Below are 19,799 nucleotides of genomic sequence, written 5' to 3'. Positions count from 1 at the left end.
AATTCCTTGAAGAGGTACCTAAAAGATGACTGTGGAATAACAACACATCTCATTATTACTGCTTGCTCTTATGCAATCAATACTTTCTTTCTGAGCAATGGGCGAACACACGGAATTTTCCCGTTACACATTAGTGGAAAAATACAAAATTAGCAAATCCGGCAATGCTATACGTGAATTGACAGTATATCCTGATCTCTATGTCCCTATCTACGTCTGTCCTTCACCCACTCTCTCTGTGGATCTCCTCCTCCTCTCCCATTCTCTCTCCATCCCCTCTTTCCTCTTCTTCCGACTTTGAGCCTTGTTTATTGTTGCAAAGGAAATCCTGATTGAAAATCGAAGTCGCTTAAGATGAATGGGAAAATCGGATGAGATGATGCAGTTATCCACAATGAAGCTGGAAGAAGTTGCATAAATATTCTGTCAGATCTTGATAAGATTCCAAAGTGGTGCAAAGAGTGGCAACTGTTTAAATGTGCAAAAATGTAAAATTGTGCACTTCACAAAATGAAAAAACGTACACTACTGCCCATTAAAATTGCTACCACGAAGATAACTTGCTACAGACGCGAAATTTAACCAACAGGAAGAAGGTGCTGTGATATGCAAATGATTAGCTATTCAGAGTATTCACACAAGGTTGGCGCCGGTGGCGACACCCACAACGTGCTGACATGAGGAACGTTTCCAACCGATTTCTCATACACAAACAGCAGTTGACCGGCGTTGCCTGGTGAAACGCTGTTGTGATGCCTCGTGTAAGGAGGAGAAATGCGTACCATCACGTTTCCGACTTTGATAAAGGTCAGAGTGTAGCCTATCGCGATTGCGGTTTATCGTATCGCGACATTGCTGCTCGCGTTGGTCGAGATCCAATGACTGTTAGCAGAATATGGAATCGGTGGGTGAAGGAGGGTAATACGGAACGCCGTGCTGGATCCCAACGGCCTCGAATCACTAGCAGTCGAGATGACAGGCATCTTATCCACATGGCTGTAACGGATCGTGCAGTCGCGTCTCGATCCCTGAGTCAACAGATGGGGACGTTTGCAAAAACACAAACATTTCGACGACGTTTGCAGCAGGATGGACTATCAGCTCGGAGACCACGGCTGCAGTTACCCTTGACGCTGCATCACAGACAGGAGCGCCTGCGATGGTGTACTCAACGACGAACCTGGGTGCACGAATGGCAAAACATCATTTTTTCGGATGAATGCAGGTTCTGTTTACAGCATCGTGATGCTCGCATCCATGTTTGGCGACATCACGGTGAACGCACATTGGAAGCATGTATTCGTCATCGCCATACTGGCGTATCACCTGGCGTGATAGTATGAGGTGCCATTGGTTACACGTCTCGGTCACCTCTTTTCGCGTTGACGGCACTTTGAACAGTGGACGTTACATTTCAGATGTGTTACGAACCGTGACTCTACCCTTCATTCGATCCCTGCGAAACCCTACATTTCAGCAGGATAATGCACGACCGCATGTTGCAGGTCCTCTACGGGCCTTTCTGGATACACAAAATGTTCGACTGCTGCCCTGGCCAGCACATTCTCCAGATCTCTCACCAATTGAAAACGTGTGGTCAATGGTGGCCGAGCAACTGGCTCGTCACAATACACCAGTCACTACTCTTGATGAACTGTGGTATCGTGTTGAAGCTGCATGGGCAGCTGTACCCGTACACGCCATTCGAGCTCTGTTTGACTCAATGCCCAGGCGTATCAAGGCCGTTATTACGGCCAGAGGTGATTGTTCTGGGTACCGACTTCTCAGGATCTATGCACCCAAATTGCGTAAAAATGTAATCACATGTCAGTTCTAGTATAATACATTTGTCCAATAAATACACGTTTATCATCTGCATTTCTTCTTGGCGTAGCAATTTTAATGGCCAATAGTGTAGTATCCTATGGCTATAATATCAGTGAGTCACTGTTGGAATCGGCGTACTCATACAAACACCTGGGTGCAGAATTTTGTGGGAATGATCACATAGGTTCAGTCGTGGGTAAAGGAGATGGTAGACTTCAGTTTATTGGTAGAATACTGGGGAAGTGCAGTCAGTCTACAAAGGAGATTGCTTACAGATTACTCGTGTGACCCTTTCTAGAATACTGTTGAAGTGTGTGGGAACCAAACCATATAGGACTAACAACAGGCAGCAAAAGATCATTATTCACTGTGTTGATAATGGCTGTGATGTGGGGTCTGAGTAGGATACGGTTAAGTCGGGGGTGCCCCAGGGATCAGTGTTGGGGCCACTCCTGATCCTTATTTATGTAAATGATATGCTCTTTAGTATTACGGGTAACTCTAAAATATTTCTGTTTGCTGATGACACTAGCTTGGTAGTAAAGGATGTAGTGTGCAACATTGGCCCAATTTCAAATAGTGCAGTTCATGACCTAAGTTCACGGTTTGTAGAAAATAAACTAACACTAAATCACAGTAAGACTCGGTTTTTGCAGTTTCTAACACACAATTCAAGAAAACCCGACGTCTTAATTTCACAGAATGGGCATATGATTAGTCAAACTGAACAGTTCAAATTCCTAGGTGTTCAGATAGATAGTAAACTGTCGTGGAAAGCCCACGTTCAGGATCTTGTTCAAAGACCCAATGCTGCCATTTTTACTATTCGAACGGTATCTGAAGCGAGTGATCGTTCGACGCAAAAAATAGTCCACTTTGCTTATTTTCATTCGCTTATGTCGTATTGTGTTATATTTTGGGGTAACTCTTCCCATTCTAAAAGAATATTTTCTGCTCAGAAACGGGCGGTTCGAGCAATAAGTGGTCCATGAAACCTCTTGTCGACCCCTGTTCACGAGTCTTGGGTATTTTGACATTGGCCTCTCTCTCTCTCTCTCTCTCTCTATATATATATATATATATATATATATATATATATACGAGTCTTGGGTATTTTGACATTGGCCTCTCTCTCTCTCTCTCTCTCTCTCTCTATATATATATATATATATATATATATATATATATATATATATATATATATTCCTTACTGTCATTTCGTGCTAACAACATTAGCTTATTCCCAAGAATAATCAGCTTTCACTCAGTTAATACTCGGTAGAAATCAAACCTGCATTTGGATCGGACTTCCTTAACTCTTGTCCAAAAAGGTGTGCAGTATACTGCTGCATCCACTTTCAATAAGCTGCCACTCGAATTCAAAAATCTTAGCAGTATTCCACGCGCTTCCAAATCGAATCTGAATAGTTTCCTTCTATTCTGTCGAGGAGTTCCTTGAAAAATTATGCTGATTCTTGTTGTATTGTTGATTGCGTTTACTTAAATTTATGGTTTGACTTTTTTCGGGTTCATAACATTTTATTTTTATCTGTTATAGCTTTTATGTTGTAATTTCATGTACTGACACGTTCCATGACCTTGCAGATTTGCTCCTCAATTTGGTCCTACGGAACTTGACGTGTAAATAAATAAAGTCCAGGACGAAAGGTCACAGATTTGTCTGGCCCATGGAAAAGTGTTAGAGAGATGATGAAGAAACTGAACTGGGGGACGCTTGGTCGTAAACTATACCGAGAAAGCCTGTTAAAGTTTCACGAGCTGGCTTTAAAACAAGACTACAGCCCTCTACGTACCGCTCTGGGTCGTGAGGGTAAGATTAGAATAATTACTATACGCATCCAAACAGTCATTCTTACTGCGCACCATACGTCAACGGAACGGGAAGAAGCCCTAATAACTGGTACAGTCCGACGTGCCCTCTGCCATGCACCTCACGGTGGTTTGCAGAGTATAGATGTAGCTGCAGAAGTAGATCTTGATCACTAGTATAAAGGCAATGAAAGAGACCTCTTCGGCTGCTGGGTCTCTGAGGATAATAGCATCAATACCAGTATTTCCCATAGCTTTAGCGCCGGCCGCTGTGGCTGAGCGGCTCTAGGCGCTTCAGTCCGGAACCGCGCAGCTGCTACGGTCGCAGGTTCGAATCCTGCCTTGGGCATGGCTGTGTGATGTCCGTAGGTTAGTTAGGTTTAAGTAGTTCTAAGTCTAGGGGACTGATGACCTCAGATGTTATGCCCCATAGTGCTTAGAGCCATTTGAACCATAGCTTTATCTGCAAAAGAGTATGGTAGTAAAGTTTCGGACAATTAAAATTCAGTAGTGGTATTCTGATCAGAAGCTAATCAGCCATTAACAGAGCTTTCCCGTTTGCTGTTGACATAGATTGCGAGGAATAAAACGAAACAGTACACTGTTGTGTATTCTAATTCTGTACAAAATTATACATAAAGAAAAGGAATACATACAGGAGAAACTATTTTCTAATGGTTTAAATGCCCTGATATCGTTGTTAGAATTGACTGTGAGAAAGGAAATTGAAGCACACGTTTTCACAGCACAGCACAGAATCTCGCAGTCTGTTTTAATAGGAAACCTGTACAATTTTGTTTAAAAAAATACAATGCTATTACAAATGATTGAAGCGATTTCATAAATTCACTGTAGCTCCATTCATTGACATATGGTCACGACACACTACAGATACGTAGAAAAACTCATAAAGTTTTGTTCGGCTGAAGCCGCACTTCAGGTTTCTGCCGCCAGAGCGCTCGAGAGCGCAGTGAGACAAAATGGCGACAGGAGCCGAGAAAGCGTATGTCGTGCTTGAAATGCACTCACATCAGTCAGTCATAACAGTGCAACGACACTTCAGGACGAAGTTCGACAAAGATCCACCAACTGCTAACTCCATTCGGCGATGGTATGCGCAGTTTAAAGCTTCTGGATGCCTCTGTAAGGGGACATCAACGGGTCGGCCTGCAGTGAGCGAAGAAACGGTTGAACGCGTGCGGGCAAGTTTCACGCGTAGCCCGCGGAAGTCGACGAATAAAGCAAGCAGGGAGCTAAACATACCACAGCTGACGGTTTGGAAAATCTTACGGAAAAGGCTAAAGCAGAAGCCTTACTGTTTACAATTGCTACAAGCCCTGACACCCGATGACAAAGTCAAACGCTTCGAATTTTCGGCGCGCTTTGCAACAGCTCGTGAAAGAGGATGCGTTCAGTGCGAAACTTGTTTTCAGTGATGAAGCAACATTTTTTCTTAATGGTGAAGTGAACAGACACAATGTGCGAATCTGGGCGGTAGAGAATCCTCACGCATTCGTGCAGCAAATTCGCAATTCACCGAAAGTTAACGTGTTTTGTGCAATCTCACGGTTTAAAGTTTACGGCCCCTTTTTCTTCTGCGAAAAAAACGTTACAGAACACGTGTATCTGGACATGCTGGAAAATTGGCTCGTCCCACAACTGGAAACCGACAGCGCCGACTTCATCTTTCAACAGGATGGTGCTCCACCACACTTCCATCATGATGTTCGGCATTTCTTAAACAGGAGATTGGAAAACCGATGGATCGGTCGTGGTGGAGATCATGATCAGCAATTCGTGTCATGGCCTCCACGCTCTCCCGACTTAACCCCATGCGATTTCTTTCTGTGGGGTTATGTGAAAGATTCAGTGTTTAAACCTCCTCTACCGAGAAACGTGCCAGAACTGCGAGCTCGCATCAACGATGCTTTCCAACTCATTGATGGGGACATGCTGCGCCAAGCGTAGCAGGAACTTGATTATCGGCTTGATGTCTGCCGAATCACTAAAGGGGCACATATCGAACATTTGTGAATGCCTAAAAAAGTTTTTGAGTTTTTGTATGGGTGTGCAAGGCATTGTGAAAATATCTCAAATAATAAAGTTATTGTAGAGCTGTGAAATCGCTTCAATCATTTGTAGTAACCCTGTATGTAGCCTAGCACCGTCTGAATATTTATTAGAGCATTATGTAAAAATTTGAAGTAAATCGATCAAGAACTATTTTAGATTTTTGACAATAATGTTTACCTGTTGTATCTTACATATATTTTATAAACTACACATATTTAAAACGTATACAGTTTATTGCCGTCCAAATTTTATTACTGTGTCGTGTGAAAATTTGAAGCAAATAGGGAAAGAAGTCGCAGAGTTTTTTACTAACAACGTTTCTTCCTTATATATTACTCATATTTTAAAATATGTAGCCTCTGTCTGCCCGAATATTTATTGAAGTATCATGTAAAAATTTGAAGTAAATCGGTCAGGAACTCTTCCACATTTTTAGTAACAACATTAAACAACATACTGTCGTTATATAGTAATAAATACAGGCACATATATAAAACTATATATAGACAGATCACCAAACATGAATTCCACACTGCATCAGGATCCACTGCAAGTACTGTGACAGTTAGGCGGGAGGTGAGAATACTTGGATTTCACAATCGAGCGGCTGCTCGTAAGCCACACAGCACGCCGGTAAATGGCAAACAACGCCTCGCTTGGTGTAAGGAGCGTAAACACTGGACGACTGAACAGTGGAAAAACGTTGTGTGGAGTGACGAATCACCGTACACAATGTGGCGATCCGATGGCAGCGTGTGGGTACGGCGAATGCCCGGTGAACGTCATCTGCCAGCGTGTGTAGTGCCAATAGTAAAATTCGGAGGCGGTGGTGTTATGGTGTGGTCGTGTTTTCCATGGAGGGGACTTGCACTCCTTTCTGTTTTCCGCTGCACTATCACAGTACAGGCCTACACTGATGTTTTAAGGACCTTCTTGCTTCCCACTGTCGAAGAGCAGTTCGGGGATAGTGTTTACATCTTTCAACACGATCGAGCACCTGTTCATAAAGCACGGCCTGTGGCGGAGTGGTTACAGGACAGTAACATCCCTGTAATGGACTGGCCTGCACAGGGTCCTGACCTGAATCCTACAGAACACCTTTGCGATGTTTTGGAACGCCGACTTCGTGCCAGGCCTCACCGACCGACATCGATACCTCTCCTCAGTGCAGCACTCAGCGAAGAATGGGCTTCCATTGCTCAAGAAACCTTCCAGCACTTGACTGAACGTATGCCTGCGAGACTGGAAGCTGTCATCAAGGCTAACGGTGGGCCAACACCATGTTGAATTCCAGCATTACCTATGGAGGGCGCCACGAACTTGTAAGTAATTTTCAACCAGGCGTCCGGATACTTTCAATCAAATATTGTACATATCCTGGCCATTCAAACATTCTTTAAAGTATCGTGTAAAATTTTGACGAATTTAAAAATATGTAGCATATGCCCATCTGAACATTCATTAGAGTATCGTAAAATATTTGAAGTAAATCGGTGAAGGACTTGTCGAGACTGTCTGCTAACAACGTTTACCACATATACAATAAACGTATTCTTATATATGATACATATCTTTTTCAGAAATATGTAGCTGGTGTCCATCAGAATGTTTATTAGCATATAATGTAAAAATTTGAAGTAAATCAGTCCAAATGTTTTCAAGATTTTTGTAATAACATTAAACTACAACTTGTTTTCAATATATACAGGGGTTACGAAAAGGTACGGCCAAACTTTCAGGAAACATTCCTCACACACAAAGAAAGAAAATATGTTATGTGGACATGTGTCCGGAAACGCTTATTCAGAATACAGTGCCTGGCAGAGGGTTCAATGAAACACCGTCAAGCTTCCTCTCTGCCATTCCACTCCCGAACGGCGCGCGGGAAAAACGAACACTTAATTTTTTTTTGTGCGTGCCCTGATATCTCTTATTTTAATGTGATGATCATTTCCCTATGTAGGTGGGTGCCAACAGAATGTTTTCGCAATCGGAGGAGAAAACTGGTGATTGAAATTTCATGAGAAGATCCCGTCGGAACGAAAAACACCTTTGTTTTAATGATTGCCACTCCAATTCACGTATCATGTCTGTGGCACTACCTCCCCTATTTCAAGATAATACAAAATCCGTCGGTTCCACCTGATGCGGATCCCACACCGCACAGCAATACAACAGAATAGGGCGGAATAAATGTGGGCGGTAAAGTGCATATCTTAAGACCGCTTGTCCATCGTCGTTGCTGTGAATTTCGTATCTTCTAGGATAGCCTAAACACGGTCGGCGGTGGCATGTTTGTTAGCAGTAGTTTATCTTGTCACGAAACTGAAGTGGATAGTTCCTGTGGCTTGTTATGGGTAGAGGCCATTGTTGGCAACCGGAATAAAATAATAATGGGTCCTTTTACCGACTTCCCAATTCAGATGATAGAACTGCTCAAAGGTTCAAAGAAAACGTGAGTTTGATCTCAAACACATACAAACTCAAACGATTATATTTAGTGGTGACTTTAATTTACCTTTGGTATGTTGTTGTTGTTGTGGTCTTCAGTCCTGAGACTGGTTTTGATGCAGCTCTCCATGCTACTCTATCCTGTGCAAGCTTCTTCATTTCCCAGTACCTACTGCATCCTACATCCTTCTGAATCTGCTTAGTGTATTCATCTCTTGGTCTCCCCCTACGATTTTTACCCTCCACGCTGCCCTCCAATACAAAATTGTTGATCCCTTGATGCCTCAGAACATGTCCTACCAACCGATCCCTTCTTCTGGTCAAGTTGTGCCACAAACTTCTCTTCTCCCCAATCCTATTCAATACTTCCTCATTAGTTATGTGATCTACCCATCTAATCTTCAGCATTCTTCTGTAGCACCACATTTCAAAAGCTTCTATTCTCTTCTTGTCCAAACTATTTATCGTCCATGTTTCACTTCCATACATGGCTACACTCCATACAAATACTTTCAGAAATGACTTCCTGACACTTAAATCTATACTCGATGTTAACAAATTTCTCTTCTTCAGAAACGCTTTCCTTGCCGTTGCCAGTCTACATTTTATATCCTCTCTACTTCGACCATCATCAGTTATTTTGCTCCCCAAATAGCAAAACTCCTTTACTACTTTAAGTGTCTCATTTCCTAATCTAATACCCTCAACATTACCTTTGGTAAGTTGGCGAAAATACATGTTTAATTCCGGAGATACGCATAAAACATCATCCGAAATTGTGCTAAACGCATTCTTTGAAATTATTTCCAGCAGTTTGTTCATGAGCCCACGCGAATAGTAAACGGTTGTGAAAACACACTTATCCTCTGAGCAACAAGTAATCCTGAGTTAATTACGAGCATCAAAACGATCCAGGGATTATTGAACACAGGGCTTTTGTAGCGAGATTGAATACTGTAACCCCCATATCCTCCAAAAATAAACGAAAAATAAACCGATTCAAAAATGCACATAAAAAAATCACTTGACGGCTTCCTGAGAGACAAACTCCTTCCAAATTAACAATATAAGTATACACCAAATGTGGCATAAATTCAAAGAAATAGTATCGGCAGCAATTGAGAGATTTATACCAAATAAATTAAGAAACGACGGAGCTGATCCTCCTTGGTACACAAGACGGGTCACAACACTGTTGCAGGAACAACGAAACAAACATGTCAAATTTAAACAGACGCAAAATTTCCAAGATAGGCGATCTCTTACACAAGCTCGAAATTTAGCGCGGACTTCAATGCGAAATGCTTATAATAGTTTCCACAACGAAACTTTGCCTCGAAACCTGGCAGAAAATCCAAAGATATTCTGGTCGTATGTGAAGTATGCTAGCGGCAAGAAAACAATCAATGCCTTCTCTGCGCGATAGCAATGGAGATACTATCGAAGACAGTGCTGCCAAAGCAGAGTTACTAAACACAGCTTTCCGAAATGCCTTCACAAAAGAAGGCAAAATAAATATTCCAGAATTCGAATCGAGAACATCTGCCAACATGAGTAACGTACTAGTAAATATCCCCGGAGTAGTGAAGCAACTTAAATCACTTAATAAAAGCAAGTCTTCTGGTCCAGACTGTGTACCAATTAGGTTTCTTTCGGGGTATGCTGATGCATTAGTTCCATACTTAGCAATCATATACAACCGTTCGCTCGGCGAAAGATCCGTACCCAAAGACAGGAAAGTTGCACAGGTCACACCAATTTTCAAGAAAGGTAGTAGGAGTAATCCACTAAATTACAGGCCCATATCATTAACACCGATATGCAGCAGCATTTTGGAACATATACTGTGTTCGAACATTATGAATTACCCCTAAGAAAACGGTCTTTTTTACCACACAGTCAACACGGATTTGGAAAACATCGTTCTTGTGAAACTCAACTAGCTCTTTACTCGCATGAAATGTTGAGTGCTATCGAGAAGAGATTTCAGATTGATTCTGCATTTCTGGAAGGCTCTTGACACTGTACCACACAAGTGGTTGTAGTGAAATTGCGTGCTTATGGAATCTCGTCTCAGTTATGTGACTGGATTTGTGATTTCCTGTCAGAGAGGTCACAGTTCGTAGTAATTGACGGAAAGTCATCGAGTAAAATAGACGTGATTTCTGGCTTTCCCCAAGGTAGTTATAGGCTCTTTGCTGTTCCTTATCTATATGAACGATTTGGGAGACAGTCTGAAATCTTCGTTTGTTTGCAGATGACGCTGTCCTTTATCGACTAATAAAGTCACAAGAAGATCAAAACAAATTGCAAAACTATTTAGAAAAGATACCTGTATGTTGCGATGGTTGACAATTGACGCTAAATAACGAAAATTGTGAGATCATTGACGTGAGTGCAAAAAGGAATGCGTAAAACTTCGGTTACACGATACATCAGTTGAATCTAAAAGCCGTAAATTCAACTAAGTACCTAGGAATTACAATTACGAACAACTTAAATTGGAAGGAACGCATAGAAAATGTTCTGGGGAAGGCTAACCAAAGACTGCGTTTTATTGGCAGGACACTTAGAAAATGTAACAGATCTAGTAAGGAGACTGCCTACATTACGCTTGTCTGTCCTTTTTAGAATACTGCTGCGCGGTGTGGGATCCTTACCAGATAGGACTGACGAAGTACATCGAAAAAGGCAGCACGGTTTGTATTATCGCGAAGTATGGGACAGAGTGTCACTGAAATGATACAGGATTTGGGTTGGACATAATTAAAACAAAGGCGGTTTTCGTTGTGGCGGAATCTTCTCACGAAATGCCAGTCACCAACTTTCTCCTCCGAATGCGAAAAATTTTGTTGACACCAACCTACATAGGGAGAAACGAGCACCACGGTAAAATAAGGGAAATCAGAGCTCGTACGGAAAGATATAGGAGTTCGTTTTTTCCGCGCGCTACACGAGATTGGAATAATAGAAAATTGTGAAGGTCGTTTAATGAAACAGGCACCTAAATGTGATTTGCACAGTATCCATGTAGATGTACTGAACAAGTTCTGACAGTTCATAAGGTCTTCGTATTAGAGCGCTTGGTTACTTAACTTTTTTTTTGTCTTGGTCCGTACTACTTCCTCCCAAAATATGGAAGCCAAAGAGCTTGTGGAAGAAGAGATTTGTTACACTGTATCGAAGATAAAGAAGTGTTCATAGTTCATAAGGTATGCATTTTAGCCCATTTTTTATTACAGTTGTTACCTACGGTTGATCATTCCCTTAATACTGACCATTCCTCACGGAACAACATGATGTGGAGCCGGCCTGTGTGGCCGAGCGGTTCTAGGTGCTTCAGTCTGGAACCGCGTGACCGCTAAGGTCGCAGGTTCGAATCCTGCCTCGGGCATGGATCTGTGTGATGTCCTTAGGTTAGTTAGGTTTAAGTAGTTCTAAGTTCTAATGGACTGATCACCATAGATGTTAAGTCCGATAGTGCTCAGAGCCATTTGAACCATTTTTGAACCATAGTGTGGAATAGGAATGAACCCAAAATTGAACCCAGTGATATTCCGTTCGTCATTTCTCCCTGTCACTAAAAAAAACTGACCATTCCTCATGACTGATGACAGCAGTTAAGTCTCATAGTGCTCAGAGCCATTTGAACGATTCCTCATGGAACAATATGATGTGGAATAGGAATAAACCCAAAATTGAACCCAGTGATATCCCGTTCGTCATTTCTCCCTGTCACTAAAATTTGCTCTCTTTCCAACGCTTTTTGAAACATCCAGCACAACTTCCTTGCATTCTGTTCGTCGAGTATTATTAAAACCAGCTGTTTGTAAAGGCTGTATTTGCATAAAACTTAGTTTCTCCAGAAGATTAACGCGAGCTACACAAGCGATTCCTAACCTTTCTGAGGCCATTACGCCTGAGTGTAACCATATTTTAACTAGTATCCTACTCTCCTCACCATCATCAACTTTAGTGTCTAACTAGGCCTATACTTCAGAATTGAAAAATAATTTACGTTGAAGATTTTTCTTTAAATGACGTAAAATAAATGATATTTACACTGAAGCGCCAAAGGAACTGGTATAGACATACATATTCAAATACAGAGATATGGAAACAAGCAGAATGCGGCGCTGCGGTCGGCAATGCCTATATAAGACAACACATGCTTGAACCCACCGACCGCTCCCTCGCACGCACCAATCTCGTTACATGTTGGTAGAAGTGCTCACTAAGAAAGAGCTAGCCGTGATAAATTCACATCCTGTATTCACGCCTTCCCAGTGGGACGACCTAACAGAGATCGTCATTCGCTTTGTCAACGAAGAGTACCGGTCTGGCAGGAGGAAGCTGGATGCCGAAGCTATGGAAGCCATAGAAGATATCGAACGCAAAAAACGTCAGTCCCAGTAATGAAATCTGTGCAGGGCCACCACCACTGTAGCGAGTAGCAAGTCCCGCCACCACCACCGGCCAGTCACATAGGCCGTTCATTTTCTTTCTCTCACACTGTCCCTCTTACTATTCTTTAATGTTTCTTTTTATTTATTTAAAAAAAAAAATCGCACTGCACAAAAGTCAAGACCAAGAACACCCACCACCATGTACCTTTATAACCACCACGCCATTTCAGAAGGAGAAGCGCATGAAGCGCTAGAACTTCGCTCCCAGAAGAGGGACCATCCCTCAGCCTTGTGCGGATGAGGATGAGACGCAGTTGTTAGATTGGTCACTGCAGCTACAATGGCGGGTTATCAATATTTAAGTGAGTCTGAACGTGGTGTTACAGTCGGGGCACGAGCGATGGGACACAGCGTCTCGGAGATAGCGATGAAGTGGGGATTTTCCCATGCGACTATTTAACGAGTGTACCGTGAATATCAGGGAACCAGTAAAACATCAAATCTCCGACATCGCTGCGACCGGAAAAAGATCCTGCAAGAGCGGGACCAGCGACGACTGAAGAGAATCGTTCAACGGGACAGAAGTGCAAACCTTCCGCAAATTGCTGCAGACTTCAATGATGGGCTATCAACAAGTGTCAGTGTGCGAACAGACTAACAGGTGACACGTACGTAAGCATCCTGTCTGATCACCTGCATCTATTCATGTCCATTGTACATTCCGATAGACCTGGGCAACTCCAGCAGGACAATGCGACACCCCACACGTCCAGAATTGCTACAGAGTGGCTCCAGGAACACTATTCTGAGTTTAAAACACTTCCGCTGGCCACTAAGCTTCCCAGAAATCAACATTATTGAGCATATCTTGGGATTCCTTGCAACGTGCTGTTCGGATGAGTTCTCCACCCCCTCGTACTCTTGCGGATTTGACAGGCGTGCAGGATTTATTGCGTGAATTCCCTGGAGCACTACTTCAGATATTAGTCAAGTGCATGCCATTCGTGTTGTGCCACGTCTGCATGCTCGCAGGGGCCGTACACGATATTAGGCAGGTGTACCAGTTTCTTTGGCTCGTAAGTGTAGGTGTTTTATGGAACTACAAGGTAATGAGTCAATGAGACAACTGGTACTGCTCAATTCTAACTTTTTTTTTTTTTTTTTTTTTTTTTTTTTTTTGCAGACTGTTGAAGCAATTCTCATTGCATCGCGAGTGCCACCTACAACTTCTGCCCATAAAAGGAGGCTGACTATCCACATTGAAGGTAGACACTTGTTACTGAACATGTTTGCTCACCACTCCTCTCTCTAGTGACACTTTTTCAACAATATCCTGCACCCCCATTTAAAATACAGCAAGCAACACTTCATTGTTCGACTTCTTACTTCTAAACTGAGAGAAATTGGGAGTTTTATGGATACCATTGTTTTTCGCCCGACCACTTCCACTATTAACAATAATAATAATATTGTCATTAGCCGAGCGGTCTGAGGCGCTGCAGTCATGGATTGTGCGACTGGTCCCGGCGGAGGTTCGAGTCCTTCCTCGGGAGAGTGTGTGTGTGTGTGTGTGTGTGTGTGTGTGTGTGTGTGTGTTTGTCCTTAGGATAATTTAAGTTAAGTAGTGGGTAAGCTTAGGGACTGATGACCTTAGCAGTTAAGGTGTGTGTGTTTGTCCTTAGGATAATTTAAATTAAGTAGTGGGTAAGCTTAGGGACTGATGACCTTAGCAGTTAAGTCCCATAAGATTTCACACACATTTGAGAAATAATATTGTCTAGGACCCACAGCAGTGAAGTAGCGATTGATGTTTTGTTACGCTGTCAATCAATTCGTTTATCTGTTGCGAAGTTATTTCTGATTCATTGCAGAAACTAGCTACAATGCGGAGAAGTCATTTTCATGCCATATTTAAGCATATGTAAAGTACACGTCACAATTTTACTGTAAGAGTTACGTTATTCAAAGCAAAAAGCGTGTGTGTAGCGGATAGAGTATGTGGGTACAGTGATGCTCATATATTAGTTTCACTAGCTTTCACCATCCAATCCCAAAGAAAGCAGGTATTAACAGTTGTGAAAATTACCGAACTACAATTTTAATAAGTCACAGCTGCAAAACACTAACGCGAGTTCTTTACAGACGAATGGAAAAACTGGTAGAAGTCGACCTCGGCAAAGATAAGTTTGGATTCCGCAGAAATATTGGAACACGGGAGGCAATACTGACCCTACTACTTATCTTAGAAAATAGATTAAGGAAAGGCAAACCTACATTTCTAGCATTTGTAGACTTACAGAAAGCTTTTGACAATATTGAGTGGAATACTCTCTTTCAAATTCTAAAGGTGGCAGGGGTAAAATACAGGGAGTGAAAGGCTATTTGCAACTTGTACAGAAACCAGATGGCAGTTATAAGAGTCGAGGGACATGAAAGGGAAACAGCAGTTGGGAAGGGAGTGAGACAGGGTTGTAGCCTCTCCCCGATGTTATTCAATCTGTATATTGAGCATGTAGTAAAGGAAACAAAAGAAAAATTCGGAGTAGGTATTAAAATACATGGAGCAGAAATAAAAACTTTGAGGTTCGCCGATGACATTGTAATTCTATCAGAGACAGCAAAGGACTTGGAAGAGCAGTTGAACGGAATGGACAGTGTGTTGAAAGGAGGATATAAGATGAACATCAACAAAAGCAAAACAAGGATAATGGAGTGTAGTCGAATTTACTCTGGTGATGCTGAGGGAATTAGATTAGGAAATGAGACACTTAAAGTAGTAAAGGAGTTTTACTATTTGGGGAGCAAAATAACTGATGATGGTCGAAGTAGAGAAGATAGAAAATGTAGCCTGGCAATGGCAGGGAAAGCGTTTCTGAAGAAGAGAAATTTGTTAACATCGAGTATAGATTTAAGTGTCAGGAAGTCGTTTCTGAAAGTATTTGTATGAAGTGTAGCCATGTACGGAAGTGAAACGTGGACGACAAATAGTTTAGACAAGAAGAGAATAGAAGCTTTCGAAATGTGGTGCTGCAGAAGAATGCTGAAGATTAGATGGGTAGATCACATACGTAATGAGAAGGTATTGAATAGAATTGGGGAGAAGAGGAGTTTGTGGCACAACTTGACTAGAAGAAGGGACCGGTTGGTAGGGCATGTTCTGAGGCATCAAGGGATCACAAATTTAGAATTGGAGGGCAGCGTTGAGGGTAAAAATCGTAGAGGGAGACCAAGAGATGAATACACTAAGCAGATTCAGAAGGATGTAGGTTGCAGTAGGTACTGGGAGATGAAGAAGCTTGCACAGGATAGAGTAGCATGGAGAGCTGCATCAAACCAGTCTCAGGACTGAAGAGAATAACAACAACAGATTTCACCTCTGCCACAGTGAGTCACTGGTTAATGCTAGTTAATGAAACTGGAATAGAAAATAAAATCGATATTACTGATACGAAACAGCCTCCACCACGCACTGTTCACTGTGAAGTGTAGATGTAGAGGGGAAGTTTTACGCAGAAGAGGCAGCACGCGCCAACGGTAAGAGTATTTTCAGTACGACATTAAATTAACTCGTTTTAACTATATACGAGCGCGTGTTCTAGTGGACGTTAGCAAGTTTAAATTACAGGAGTGCGAGATGGATCGTGGCATTGCGCACACGCAATTTCCCCTCCCCTACCCCTTCGCCACGCCATTACCCCCGCCAGCGCCAACCCCTTGCTCTACCACACCCTCTGAGATAGCGATTTGTCTTCCTTGCGATGACAGCAGTAACAAAAACCGGACCCAGACGGGCAGACACATGCAGAGGAAGTTCGCGTTGTGTCGCGAACCGTTCGGACAAAACACGAAAATTCCCCCTGCTAGGAGCGAAGATGCGCGTCTCTTGCGCAGACAACCAATCGATATGACGGCGACAGCGAAAGAGGAGACATGATTCACACTGACGAATCTTTTTCGCTTTCCCTGCAACCGAAGCTGCAGAGAGAAAACGAAAACGCACCAGTAAGAAAGTGACTGTTTAACATGACACGTTTAAACACACACACACATAATAAAGTCCACAACCGGACGTGTGTCGAGACGAATCAGAGTAATGCAATGGACGCCATAAACGGAAAGCTGACTGACCTAAATAAGTGTTCTTCACAACAACAAAAAAGTAGTTTTCGCTGTTGCGAAGGAAAATCCTATTTACGTAAAACTCATCATTCTACAGTAACAACAGCAGGAAGATATACGGAACGTCCCTTTTATGTATAACGTAGCATCATCGACAATATTACAAAACCGTACTGCCGGCCAAAATTTGTTGTTCTCTTGTCCGTACTGAAACATGGATCCCATTTCCACAAAAGTATGTGTCTAAGTTTAACTTCTTTTTTGTCTGCGTCAATACCAAATATATACCGTCAAGACCATATATCGTTTCCCATTTCGGATGAATGACAAACTGGCACATATTGACTTTTTAAGCAAGCAAGAGGCGAAGAATTTCTTGACAGATAGGCCTACTCCACACTGCTTGTGAAATTCACGCAAGCTGCGCCTTTGAACGAAAATTTGGCCACATTTTATATTACGAGATGCTTGTCGCCTTTAGAAGTGTTGTGACATGATCATAGCACCAATGTACGAGCTGTTTACTAGCATCGACTGTCGAACAGGAATCAAAGCAACTGCTAAAATTTTAATTATCGATGATGAAGGAGAAACAGTAATTTATTCACCTTGGGCGGCTGCAGGAACGACGGAGAATTCCTGTGGACGTTGGCTCCACGTATATTCCTGTCCGCATTGAGCGGTGGCACTATCGTATTTGCACTTTTTTCAAACGAATTTTAGAAAATTTTCTTCCGCAGTTCACAAAAAGCACTGTTATGCACCACTGATGCACGTCAAATTCAGCAGTTACCACGCGATCTCAGCAGGTGAGCTGTCTATATACCTCGTTATTTATTTCTTTTGAGAGGTCGACGACATTCTGGTAACGAGACACGGCGTTGTTCGACACAAAACAAAAATGTAATAACGGTCACCAGCTATTTTCGAAATAGTGTCTCCCAGCCGCTCGTACGGAAAGAGTGTGTTTTCCGAGTAAAACAAAACAAAAAAAAAGGAAGGGAAACAAAAGAATACCGATCCCGTTCGTACTCGCAACGGCGTGTCACGCGCACCGCAAAGACATTACCGCTATGGCGGCGCCGCAGAACTGACAGCAAAGATCCGTGTGCGGCCGCTCCAGGCGTCAGGGGTGCTGTGGTGGGGGGGCTGCGCCGCTGCCAACATCGCGCAACCAAATTACACTAGCGCCAGAAACGCCGACCACACAGAAGCTCGATTGCCATTTTTATTCCGTGAACGGTTCAAGAGATCAAAATTCCGGCAAATAATAGTAGGCAGAGGTATTACATTGTTGTCGGTGCCCAGTAAGGTCCTCGCCAGAATTATTTTAAACAGAATTAAAGAATCCCTTGAAAAGCGACTGCGTAAAGAACAGGCCGGTTTTAGGGCACAACGCAGCTGTGTTGATCTTATTAACACTCTTAGGATCATCTTAGAGCAAAGAATTCCAAGCAACCATGTACCTGGCATTCATTGATTTTCAAAAGGCCTTCGATTCCGTGAAACATGAAGTGCTCTGGCAGATGTTGCGGAAGTATGGCATACCACAGAAGATCTTAAACATCATAAAAGATCTATATGATGGCTAAGAATGCTGCGTACTCCGCAAGGGAAATATGACAGAGCCCATAAAAGTAACAAATGGAGTCCGGCAGGGTTGCATTTTGTCACCAACACTTTTTCTACTCGTTCTAGACTGTTGCCGGCCTCGGTGGCCGTGCGGTTCTAGGCGTTCCAGTCCGGAGCCGCGCTGTTGCTACGGTCGCAGGTTCGAATCCTGCCTCGGGCATGGGTGTGTGTGTTGTCCTTAGGTTAGTTAGGTTTAAGTAGTTCTAAGTTCTAGGGGAGTATCATGTCGTTTTTGGAAACTCAGAATCTACTATGTAGGAATCAACATGGATTCCGGAAACAGCGATCGTGTGAGACCCAACTCGCTCTATTTGTTCATGAGACCCAGAAAATATTAGATACAGGCTCCCAGGTAGATGCTATTTTTCTTGACTTCCGGAAGGCGTTCGATACAGTTCCGCACTGTCGCCTGATAAACAAAGTAAGAGCCTACGGAATATCAGACCAGCTGTGTGGCTGGATTGAAGAGTTTTTAGCAAACAGAACACAGCATGTTGTTATCAACGGAGAGACGTCTACAGACATTAAAGTAACCTCTGGCGTGCCACAGGGGAGTGTTATAGGACCATTGCTTTTCACAATATATATAAATGACCTAGTAGATAGCGTCGGAAGTTCCATGCGGCTTTTCGCGGATGATGCTGTAGTATACAGAGAAGTTGCAGCATTAGAAAATTGTAGCGAAATGCAGGAAGATCTGCAGCGGATAGGCACTTGGTGCAGGGAGTGGCAACTGACCCTTAACATAGACAAATGTAATGTATTGCGAATACATAGAAAGAAGGATCCTTTATTGTATGATTATATGATAGCGGAACAAACACTGGTAGCAGTTACTTCTGTAAAATATCTGGGAGTATGCGTGCGGAACGATTTGAAGTGGAATGATCATATAAAATTAATTGTTGGTAAGGCGGGTACCAGGTTGAGATTCGTTGGGAGAGTCCTTAGAAAATGTAGTCCATCAACAAAGGAGGTGGCTTACAAAACACTCGTTCGACCTATACTTGAGTATTGCTGATCAGTGTGGGATCCGTACCAGATCGGGTTGACGGAGGAGATAGAGAAGATCCAAAGAAGAGCGGCGCGTTTCGTCACAGGGTTATTTGGTAACCGTGATAGCGTTACGGAGATGTTTAACAAACTCGAGTGGCAGACTGCAAGAGAGGCGCTCTGCATCGCGGTGTAGCTTGCTCGCCAGGTTTCGAGAGGGTGCGTTTCTGGATGATGTATCGAATATATTGCTTCCCCCTACTTATACCTCCCGAGGAAATCACGAATGTAAAATTAGAGAGATTAGAGCGCGCACAGAGGCTTTCAGACAGTCGTTCTTCCCGCGAACCATACGCGACTGGAACAGGAAAGGGAGGTAATGACAGTGGCACGTAAAGTGCCCTCCGCCACACACCGTTGGGTGGCTTGCGGAGTATAAATGTAGAATGTAGATGTAGGGGACTAATG

General features: G+C 42.8%; 1 long non-coding RNA gene across 1 annotated transcript in view; it reads right to left on the bottom strand.

Annotated features, from left to right (window-relative positions):
- LOC126108853 (uncharacterized) overlaps positions 1 to 17,782 on the bottom strand; it is a 110,193-nt gene extending 92,411 nt beyond the window's left edge. The window contains exon 1 of the long non-coding RNA XR_007523641.1: positions 17,315 to 17,782. This is a non-coding gene — a long non-coding RNA (uncharacterized LOC126108853). The remainder of the gene's footprint in view (positions 1 to 17,314) is intronic.
- Positions 17,783 to 19,799: the final 2,017 nt, after the last annotated feature.

This window comes from Schistocerca cancellata, chromosome 11 (genome assembly GCF_023864275.1).
Source record: "Schistocerca cancellata isolate TAMUIC-IGC-003103 chromosome 11, iqSchCanc2.1, whole genome shotgun sequence".
Lineage (NCBI taxonomy): Eukaryota > Metazoa > Arthropoda > Insecta > Orthoptera > Acrididae > Schistocerca > Schistocerca cancellata.
Note: the sequence above shows the minus strand (reverse complement) of the source record. Positions and strands in the feature narration are given on the sequence as shown.